Source organism: Palaemon carinicauda, chromosome 5 (assembly GCF_036898095.1).
Source record: "Palaemon carinicauda isolate YSFRI2023 chromosome 5, ASM3689809v2, whole genome shotgun sequence".
Taxonomy (NCBI): Eukaryota; Metazoa; Arthropoda; class Malacostraca; order Decapoda; family Palaemonidae; genus Palaemon; species Palaemon carinicauda.
This window is the reverse complement of record NC_090729.1, coordinates 178,801,558-178,812,497: the sequence shown is the minus strand read 5'-3', so window position 1 is coordinate 178,812,497 and position 10,940 is coordinate 178,801,558. Positions and strand designations below refer to the sequence as shown.

The 10,940-nt window shown below is 43.5% G+C and overlaps 1 non-coding gene across 1 annotated transcript; it reads right to left on the bottom strand.

Moving 5' to 3' along the window:
• Nucleotides 1-7,775: 7,775 nt before the first annotated feature.
• LOC137641730 (U11 spliceosomal RNA) lies at nucleotides 7,776-7,904 on the bottom strand. Its single transcript, XR_011044588.1, has one exon. It is a non-coding gene; the product is annotated as a U11 spliceosomal RNA (small nuclear RNA).
• Nucleotides 7,905-10,940: the final 3,036 nt, after the last annotated feature.

Below are 10,940 nucleotides of genomic sequence, written 5' to 3'. Positions count from 1 at the left end.
CTTCTTCTTCCGGCACCGAGAAATCCTCTCCCACTGGGAGGTAGACCACTCCCTACACTCACTACACACTTTATTTCTATCACATCGCTGGTCCCTACACTAAGGACATAGGGTGTGAGGGTCCGTATCGCATAGCAGAGGCCAACTTCACGCACACCTGTCAAAGGAACAGCAAAAAGCATTACCAATGGCTGTCAAAGAAGGCGAGGGCGACAGCGAACACGTCCGACTACCACCCGAGCCGAGAGCTACCCTCCCTACCCCCCGCTAACTAGCGGTGGGATAGTAAACCCTCGTTAAAATTCTAATGGCTCGTCACTTCAGCTACGCCGAAAGTAATAACCCATTAAATAGCGTGATTTGTATGTCAGTTACGGAACAAATCCCGTTTGGACTTCTTCTTCCGTCGTCACGAAAACCTCTCCCACTGGGAGGTAGACCACACCCTATGCTCACTACACTTGTTGTTGCTATTACACCGTTGGCCCCTACAAGAAGGACAAAGGGCATGAGGATCAGTCTCGACCGCCGATATGAATGTTCCACAGGGGCGGTCGGGAAACCCAGGGCAGGTGCGCATGATCGCAGAGGCCAACTTCACATATACAGAACTAGAAAAAGAAGACAAAAGCAAAGAAATGGCTGCCAAATGACAGCGAGGATGAGAGCGGACACATCCGACCACCATCCGAGCCGAGAGCAAAGTGAGCTCAAGCACAGGTGTGTGAGAGGGGGGGGTAGCAAGTTACTCTCCCCTACCCCCGCTAACTAGCAGTGTGGGTAGTAAACCTTCATTAAAAATTAATGGCTCGTCATTTCAGCTACACCGAAAGTATTACCCATATCAAATAGCGTGCTTTGTATTCCAATTACGGAACAAATTCATTTTCATTATGAAAATTCCATAGCAATAAACATTATCTTCATCATCATCATTCATCATCTCCCCCTACCCCTACTGACGCAAAGGGCCTCGGTTAGATTTAGCCAGTCATCTCTATCTTGAAAATATTACCTTAGGATAATCTATCTAGCCTCATTATCAACACTGAAGTGGAGGAAGAATCTGGAAAAATTTCTCCAATTAGACAGGAACAGAATAAAGCGAGAAAAAATGCAAAAAACTAACAAACTGAACTCAAAAACTTAATCTTTTTGGCGGACAAACCTAGACAGGTAAACCATGGACGAGTTCATAGTCGGACCAACTGGTCTACAGTTAGTCGGACTGTGGTGGCCTATGTGGTAACGTCCCTAACTGGTGATCGCCAGACTGGGATTTAAGTCCCGCTCCTCAAACTCGTTAGTTCCTTTAGTAGCTGCAACATCACCATCCTTGTGAGCTAAGGATGAAGGGTTTGAGGGAGCCTATAGGTCTACCTGCCGAGTAATAAGCAGCCATTGCCTGGTCTGGCCTGGTCCCAACTTGGATGGAGAAGGGGCTTCGGTGCTGATCATATGTATATATGTACAGTCTCTAGGGCATTGTCCTGCTTGCCAGGGTAATGTCACTGTCCCTTGCCTCTGCCATTCATAAGTGGTCTTTAAACTTTTTTAAAAGGAGTCCAAAGGGAAATTGTCTAAACAAAACCAGAGAAAGCAGCCAGCTACCCTTTCCCGAGTTAGCGATTGGACGGATTCCAGCCAGGGATTGTGCCAGGTGCAACAAGGTAGGAAGAGGAGGGAACGATCGAGCCTCTCCAAAGCAACAGCAAGAGACCAGAGACCTGCCTGACTTCCTTTCTCGAGCACACCTCCGACAGCAAGCGGGAAGGGCACGAAACAGCTGGCTACAGAGACTAGTACAGCATTTGTTCTTGAGCAAGAGTTTTAAACCAAGAGCACAGGCAGAGGTGACTCAGTCCCTAGAAAGAGTGCATGAGCAAAAAGGTGAACTTCCATCTGGCGAACACTTGAGAAAAAGACAACGGATTCCAATGACACCAGCAAAAAAACCAGAGCAACAAAATGCCACCTGTACTTGCACATGATTCTAACGCCGAGAGGAGAGGGTCTGCGCGAAGATGGAGACTCAGTCCCAAGGAATAAGTGTCAAGCTCAGACCGACAGACTAGTGTCATACATGACAACCCTCCCTCATTACTGAGCCAGGCACCCTCCAGGGAGAGCAACTAAGTCTTCCTATAGCGCTTAAGAGGCCAGCATCCTTCACTGCATACCTCTTTTTGATGTGTGTCCCACGCTTAGAGAAAGAGGCACAAAAAGCTGGTGATAACAACTTGGATCAAGGAATGCTTACAGTACTCACCTGGACTTTTCTTAAGCGAACAATGAGGGTGTGACAACACACCCAAAAGAGGCCCACAAAAGAACTAGCGCTACTGACTGCCACCCGTCCCCAGTGCCTTTAACTGAAAGGAAAGTAGCTGCAGTAGTTGGAGCCTCAGCTCTGACGAGCGAGTGCCAACATTATCTGTCTCAACTCCTGTCAGGCGCCCACCAGACAGGAGTAAACCCAACAGGACAATCGACCTGTCTCGTGAGGTACTTCCCTGGTCTTCTATTAGGCAACCAATGAGGGACTGACAACATGCCCCAAGAAAGCCAACAAAAGAACTAACGCTACTGACTGCCATTCATCCCTCGTACCTGGTGCTGAGAGGTAAGTAGCAACAGTATCTGGCCACTCAGTCCCGAGGAGCAAGAGCTTGGACAGACTGACTGGTTCAGTGTCAGGTGACATTGGCGTGAGGGTTAACAAAAACTGTCCCTAAAGGCACAAACACACATGAGTTTTACTAAATAATGTCCTTTGTGAGTGGATGATGCCAAGAGAGGAGGGGCATAAAGTAAGCAACAGACCATTAACAAGTAATAAGTGCCTGCACTGACCGACTGGTTCACTGTTGGGTGACAATGGGGAGTATCACAACACAGCCCAAGGTGCAAACACACCAGCATTACCATTTGCCACCTGACTTTTGGGGGTACTGGCGCCGAGAATAGAGGGACACAGGTAGAGGATGACTCAGTCACAAGGATCGAGAGTCTGGTAGTCTGAATACAGTAGTCTAGTGTCAGGCTAACATTGGGGGGTATCACAGCGTAACCCCATGACGCAAGCACTAAAATCAGTATTACCAATTTCCGCCTGTCTCGCGTGACCGACTGATATCAAGAGGTGAGAGGCCAAGAGTAGTTGATGACACGGTCGCCAGGAGAGTGTCAGTGGCATGACACCATACTCACCATTCAGCCAATGCTAGCAACCAGCATGTAACTGAATGAGGCACAATCACTCTGAAAATCAACGGACAAATAGTCAATCAAGGCAAACTAACTCTTAACACATTATGACCCAACATAACCAGGCTAAGCCATACGAAGCCCACCCAATCAAGGCCAAGAGTATAGCATCTTAATCTAAGGTCAACACTATGTATATAAAAAAGGTAGCCTCTACCCAATGGGGGGAGAAGACGTCCACCAATTCACAAGTATGACCGCCTGTCCTGTCGTCACCAATGAGCTCAAAGAGTAGCCAACTCAAGCACTCTGGCGACAGGGACATCCCTCATAAAACAATCAGCATAGTGACCGATCCATCACTGGGGGCCTTGGTGCCTGAATTTCATGAACACCAAGACCCAAAGTCCATAAAACAAGTTGCTCAGAAGGGAGACAAATAATTCTTTAGACAATGGACTCAAGACCATGCGAGGAGACACAAACAGAAGGAAAAGATGTCCCGGAGAGAGAGAAGACCCTCATAGCCCAAGGCAACAAGCAAACTCCATGCTGCCCATGAAGAAAGCCAGGGACATCAAGGGGGAAACCTGAGAAAGAGAAGTAACAGGTCCTAGCCTACCTACCTATGTGGCAGAAAAATACCCAAGCTCAAAAACTCTCATGACAGATGCCAGAGAAGCAGAAAACTTGGGGAATATCAACTAAAAATGAAAGCCACACTAAACACATAAGACACAGTCCCGTGTCCAGAAGGACCAAGAAAACAGCAATCCTAGAAAAGAAGGCAAGAGTTCAAAACACCTCGAGCCTGGAACCAACATCTGAAGACCCACCAAGTTTGTAACACTCAGCAAGTGAACATTTGTCTGGCTAGAGCCAACCATCAGAGACCAAAGAAGAGCAACTTTCCAGACCGGAGAACCTCTTTACAACCTCCAAGCAAGAAGATGAGGTAGGATGAGACCTTGGAGGAATAGGAAAATCGGGCTTATTGAGAAGGCTGCTTCTCTCTGACAGACCAACTGGAAAATCCAAGAGGACCTTGAAAAGGATGGAAACCACTCCTTTGAAACCAAAAACAGGTCGAGGCAGAAAGTCCCACCTCAAAGCTGGCCACCCCAAAAGAAACCAGAGGAAAGGCATAAGCTTGGATAACTTCCCCGGTCTAGCAAAAGAGCATCGCTAACTACGCTCTGAGGAACCTGAAAAAAAGAGCCACACAAACTTGACACCGACACTCAGATGGGGAAAGACGAACAGAACGACTGTGACACACTACCTCCTCATAAACTCGACCTGCAGACCTTGGGTCCAACTGAGACTGGTTAACAGCCAAGAAGAGACTCAATAACTGGGGAAACCAGGAAGACCCAACTCAAGATCCTCAGGTTCCCAGGAATGGTCCCTCTCTCCAAAGACCAACAGATCAAAATGCCCTCGGATCCCAGAAGAGAACCCCTTTCATTCCAGGGTGTCAGACCAAAACGAGAGGTCTAGAGGAGCCAAAACAAGACCCATTGCATTATAGAGATGGTCCGCAAAACTAGAAAAGGATTGACAAGAGATTCCTTGGTCAGAAGACTCAAGATTAATGAAAACCCAATGGATGAACTTCTTCCGAGTTTTGAACTCAAACTCGTCAATCACATTACTGTATGGAATTGATCTGATGTAGACTGATCAAGGAAAATCATCCTGAGAAAGATAGCTGAGGTCAGCTATCAGGAAGGCTAGATGGCTGAGGAGGGACCACCACAAGAAGGAGTTCCTGACGCCGTACAAAACTAACTCTCACTGTTAGAGACTGCTCCAGAAACAAAGAAGACAGCTCCCTCATCCATACTGTTCCCTAAGGGAAGGGGGGGCAAGGAGACAAAAAAGGAAGAAAGAATGCAAAGAGGTAGTTACTCAAATCCTCCACTACCCACTCGACCAACCGAATTTCCACCACCTCTCCCCACGAGCCAGCATTGCCACTTAAAAGGACGTTGCCAGCATCGTTTCCCCTGCTCAACTACAGCCTGAAGAAGGGAGGTGATCCTCTCGACAGGTCGCTGTTAACCGTTTTTTTTTTTTTAACTAAATTGCAAACCTTTTACCAAAAACTCGACTAAGACTTATCCTGAATTTGGCTTTCCAACCATGAAGAATGCCTTTTGCTCAATTACAGGCGGCATGCAATAAACCTGAAAAGATAATCATCCGAGCTATTGAAAAGTTAGAATATAAAATTAAGGCTACTGAGGCAATCATTGTATTCAATCAAACATGCCTTGAAGAGGGTCTACTACCTAAACAATAATAATAATAATAATAATTAGTAAGCGAAGTCTAGTGACCGAGGGTATGTCTATACTACTCAATGGTTGGGGTTTCTCAGTGAGCTGACAGGGGGATGGGACTTTCCCCGCTACCCACTGGTAACTACAAACACCTCATTATAAAAAGGACAAAGGTTTGCATCTGCATAGGAACAAATGAGAAATTAAAATCAGGGTAGGAGCATCACATGGCAAGAATTTTATTAACAGTTATCCGTAGGTTCCAGTGTCATGGGAGAAAAGCAGAACAGCACTTAATCAGTATAGAACAGTAAGAATAAAAAGGGAATTTTAACAAAATTAGTATCTAGGTTAAAAGCACTGTAGTTGCCAATATACGGTTATGGGGTTCAAAATACAGTAGAGGTTGAAGAGGTCTATTCGAATATGTCATTTCCAAAGTCCTAACTACACTACTGTAATATTGTACAATAATATAATAAATCACCCACCCAAAATAACCTGTTTCCTATGGGTGTCCCATAACGGTTATACGTGAATGTGGAGGAGCACAAAAAAATTAGTAATTTGCACCAATAATATTTTCCAGAAATACATAAAACAAAAGGTCATCATATGAAAAAATATATCACTCAAGTATTTGGCGCAAAATTGAAATATCAATATAACCAAACTTTCACTATGAAACGCCATAAACTCCCCTCACTAATGATCTAATCCAATCAGCATAAGGAAGTGCACCAATTAAAACAAAAGTGGACACCTAGACATACAATAACGATCGTCAGGAGACACTTGGCTTCCTCTAACAGTAAGCTGAGGTGGCAAAATCTACCACACACAGGTTAGGTTAAGTTAAAGGAAGTTTCAGGGACACAAAACTTGTGTTAAAGTAAGACCTAGTTTAGGTTAGGTTAGAATTCATCCCTATATCCCTATTGTGCTACACAATCTATGATTCTCAATATTAGGATATACTGTATATGGAAGGGTCCAGGTGCACTAGGTTAGGTTCAGTATGAATGCATCCCCATTTTAGTCTATTCATTTACTTCTCTAGGTTACTCTATAAATGCGGTTTTACCTGCTGGTTTGGTAAGACCTATGCCGCATTAGGTTAGGTAAGTGTATTACACGTTTCATACGCGCTCGTACACTGTAACAGTTTTTATTTTTTATCTTATCACTTGCTCTTCCCTGCACTGTTAATAGAGCAACCTGTTGTTTGAATTTTTGTGATGTTTTTCCTTGCAAGTCGCTATACATAAACTCGATGATTGTTTAATAAAGTTTAATTCTATTCATCTCGCCTCTCTGTTACAACCTAACTGTTCACTCACACATTAATATAACTAAGAGGCAAGGTGAATGCAACTAAAATTTATAAAAATATCATTACGTTTATATACGAGTTGCGAGAAAGAACGTCACAAAAATTCAAACACGATAAGGCATGACCTAGCATGATAACACAGGTTGCTCTATAACAGTGTAGGCAAAAAGCAAGTGATATGATAAAAAAAAATCACAGCCAACTTATCCTTCCCCTTAGAGGATTAGACTGGGAAAGGTCTATTCGGGGTGCAGATATCTATGGTTATCTTAGGATACGTCCCTGATTATACACGATATCTTCGGATAGTCGTTCCGGGGGTTAGAACCCCGTGATACCTGACGGTAATTCTCTCGAAATATCACTCTCAAAAATATTATACAGTAGGAAGCAGCCAAAGGGCACTTCCATCAGGACGACACGGCTATCTCACCCAAAAATAGATTTTTCCTACATCAAAATCCCTTTTTTGGAGCCTTTTGTATATCAGCGGACAGTTATTCCTGCAAGCATACAAAATGGGATACTACAAGTAGTCTAAGAAACTATCAGCTTGAGCCTGTCTACAACACCAGTCCAGCAGATCGCCAGGCAGGAACGTTTTCAATATTATTATTAATTGCTAAGCTACAACCCTAGTTGGAAAAGCAGGATGTTATAAGCCAGGGGGCCCCAACAGGGAAAATACCCCAGTGAGGAAAGGAAACAAGGAAAAATAAAATATTCTAAGAACAGGAACATTAGAATAAATATTTCGCAAATAAACTAGATAACAAGGTCACATAATTGAAATAGTTATAAATGACATTAATTCTGATTCACAGTTGACTAGGGTAATAGAATTATAATTTCAATTCACATAGTAGACTTCTTAATACTTACCTACAGTAGATAGTTTCTTCACTGACAAATATCCAATAAATATAGTAGTCATTGACTTGTTTATTAATAGGGGCGTCCAAGCATTGGCTTTCAAACTTCCCCTATAATCTAAAACTTATGTGCCGGGTATGTCTTGATAGCCATACCCCACAGGACATAAGTCCCGTGTGCCACTTAGTACGACAGACACCCTTTTATACGAAGAATATTACGGTGACAAGTGGAGCTTTAAGCACGGGTATTTGAGGTATACTGTTTAGCATATTTTATGTGATTGATTATATTTAAAAATATATTTACTGTATAAAAATAGTTTTTACTTTGAAAATGTTATAAACCATAATAGATTATTTTAAATTTATTATTCTATATTCTGATATTGGTATAAAATTGCTCTCTAACAGTACAGTACCATGTAGCGTACTAGCCTGAACGGTCAGAGGTTGTCGCAGGGTGAGGCGTATCTATGAATAAATCACTCTTTTTGACATAAACGTTCAAAAACATACTGATTTTGGACTAGCTCAAAATGAAACAACCTAACTTGCTCTACATAAAGTTGATTTAACTTACTTTACTTTAAAGACTATCCCTAGTCCTGTCACACTGAAACCCTTACACTACGTAGAGGGCTTACAAGATCTGTTTCTCGTAAACATTCTTAGGTAAACTTTAAAAAGAAATGCAAAGTCTCTGGTTACGGATCATATTTCCTTTGCCTACACATACACCGAATAATCCAGCCTATTCTTTCCACATTATCCCCTGTCCTCATGCACCTGACAAAGAAAAAAGTCTTCACTCAAGGGTTTAAACTGCACTGTAATTATTCAAGAGCTATTTTCCTATTTGTAAGGGTATAGAAGATTCTTTAGCTCGAAGAACACTCCAAAATTATGCTAGAGTTCTCTTGCTTGAGGGTACACTCGGGCACACAATTCTATCTTATTTCTCTTCCTATTGTGTTTTTTTTTTTAAAGTTTTTGTAGTTTAGATATGGAAGATCTAATGTTGTTATTGTTCATAAATATCTTATTTTAATCGTCCATAACTTATCTGGCAATTTATTTACTTCCTTATCTCCTTTCCCCACTGAGCTATATTTCCCTGTTGTAGCCCTTTGGCTTATAACATCCTACTTTTCCATCTAGCCTATTAGGTTGTAGATTAGCTAATAATAATAATAATAATAATAATAATAATAATAATAATAATAATAATAATAATAATAATAATAATAATAATAACATGTGTCCCTCACACCTTGGTATATATATATATATATATATATATATATATATATATATATATATATATATATATATATATATATATATATATGTGTGTGTGTGTGTGTGTGTGTGTGTGTGTGTGTGTGTGTGTGTGACAGACCATAGTAGTGATGCTTTATTTTTGAGACGGGCAGAGTGACATGGACGTGTGCAGACGAAATTGTAGCAATTCGCTGGGCAGGTGATTGACCGACCGCGAGCAGGTGAGAAATGTGGGGGATTCATGTTTTCTTACATTACCATTAGGATTGATATAAAAGCCCACGTTTGACAAATAATAATGATTAATAGGCTACATAGAAATGAAGGGCAGATAATCATGCGCCTAAATTCATAAACAATATTTACAGGGTATTTACAGAGAATATGTACAATGCAAAAAAGAGCGCTACAAGCGTTGTAGAACGTTGTCTCACAGCTACTCCCTTCCAAGACAATTATTAAAAGTGAACATTTTAATGATTGTATGAAAAGAAATAAATGGAAAAAACATAATTAGGCTACACATATTAGTCCCTGTAGAGAGATAGGCGTTGCAGGTGGCCCATTTTGTGGGGCGTGACTGAGCACACCCTGAGAAAGCTAGGCCCACTGGAGAGGTAGCGGGATCGGTAGGTCCACTGGTCGACTAGTCGTTTACAACACACGTCTACCAGCAGTCCGTGGTGAGGGAGGAAGTCAGCGCTCCGGTGAGGCATCTTCACATCTGTGATCAGGAAAGGCCAGCTGTAATCCCGGCCCATGATAGATACTTTCAGTGTCTTCGTCCTATAACAGGTGATAGGGGTGTCATTCTCGGCAGCCAGCGCGGCCCTGTCGTCTGATGAAAGGCCATGGTCGTCCTTTAAAGGTGGGAACGTTGACACCGTAGTGCGAGTATCCACCAGGAACCTTTTTTCCTGAGTTGACGTCGAGGATGTAGAAACCCGTGTGATCGGGCCTCGCCGGCTCTGCAGTTGCTTGTAGGCATGGTCACCCACCTGGTTGTTGCCGTTGTTCCTGCTGCAGGCGTTGCTGCTGCTGTCGTTGCGGCGAGGGCCATGGGCAAGAATACCTGTACTGGGGTCTCCCGTGGTGGATCGCGTTGATCCCTACCTCGTCTGCCTCCCCAGGTACTCTTCTGTCTCCTCCGTGTTGACGGAGGTGTTGGCAGCGTATTTGGCAGCCTGAGCTGCCAGGTGGAGTTTCTCTGCCTTCGCGATCAAAGATGGCGTGTCCAGGTCCTTGGCGGCCTCCAACTGGGTGTGGATGCTTTGGGGAATGCAACGGAGGAAGATCTCCCTTGACAGTCTTATCTCCTTGAGCCGCCCATCGCTGTCAAGCTTGTTCCACTGGAGGAGATCCATCAGCTCATCCCAGGCTGCTGAGGGACAAATGTCACCGAGAGACGTTGTCATCAGATCAAGGGCACGTTGGACCCTCAGGGGTACTGGGAGGTCGTAGGCCTCCATCACTTTCTTCTTTGAGTTGCTGTACCTCATGGGTCCCGGACTCTGTTTCAGCCAAAAGGAAATTCTTTTAAATGCATTCAGTATTAGCATTACCATCACCATGTCCGATTTTCTTAGTTCATCGGTAATGTTTGCCACCCTGAAGGGAGAATCAGCACGCTGAAACCATACCGTCACTGCGTCCAGCGTGAATGGTGGCAGCTGTAACGTATATCCCGTTGACATCTGTTGGCCGTTTATGTTACTTGTAGGATTATCGCGACGTGCTCTTTGGTTGTGAGAGGCGAGGTAATGTCGATGTTTGAGTCTGGCCTCTGACCTTACACTCCAAAACTCAGTTGTGAGCCGTATTTTAGTCTGCTAACGAAGTAGGGATTCCAAGCAGCCAAGTTGTCGGGAGTTTCGAACTGATCACTCGAAAGTCCCGCCATTTAACTCCACAAACGTTACGTTAAATTGAGGTAAGATTGGAAGATCTCGCGGGCATTGC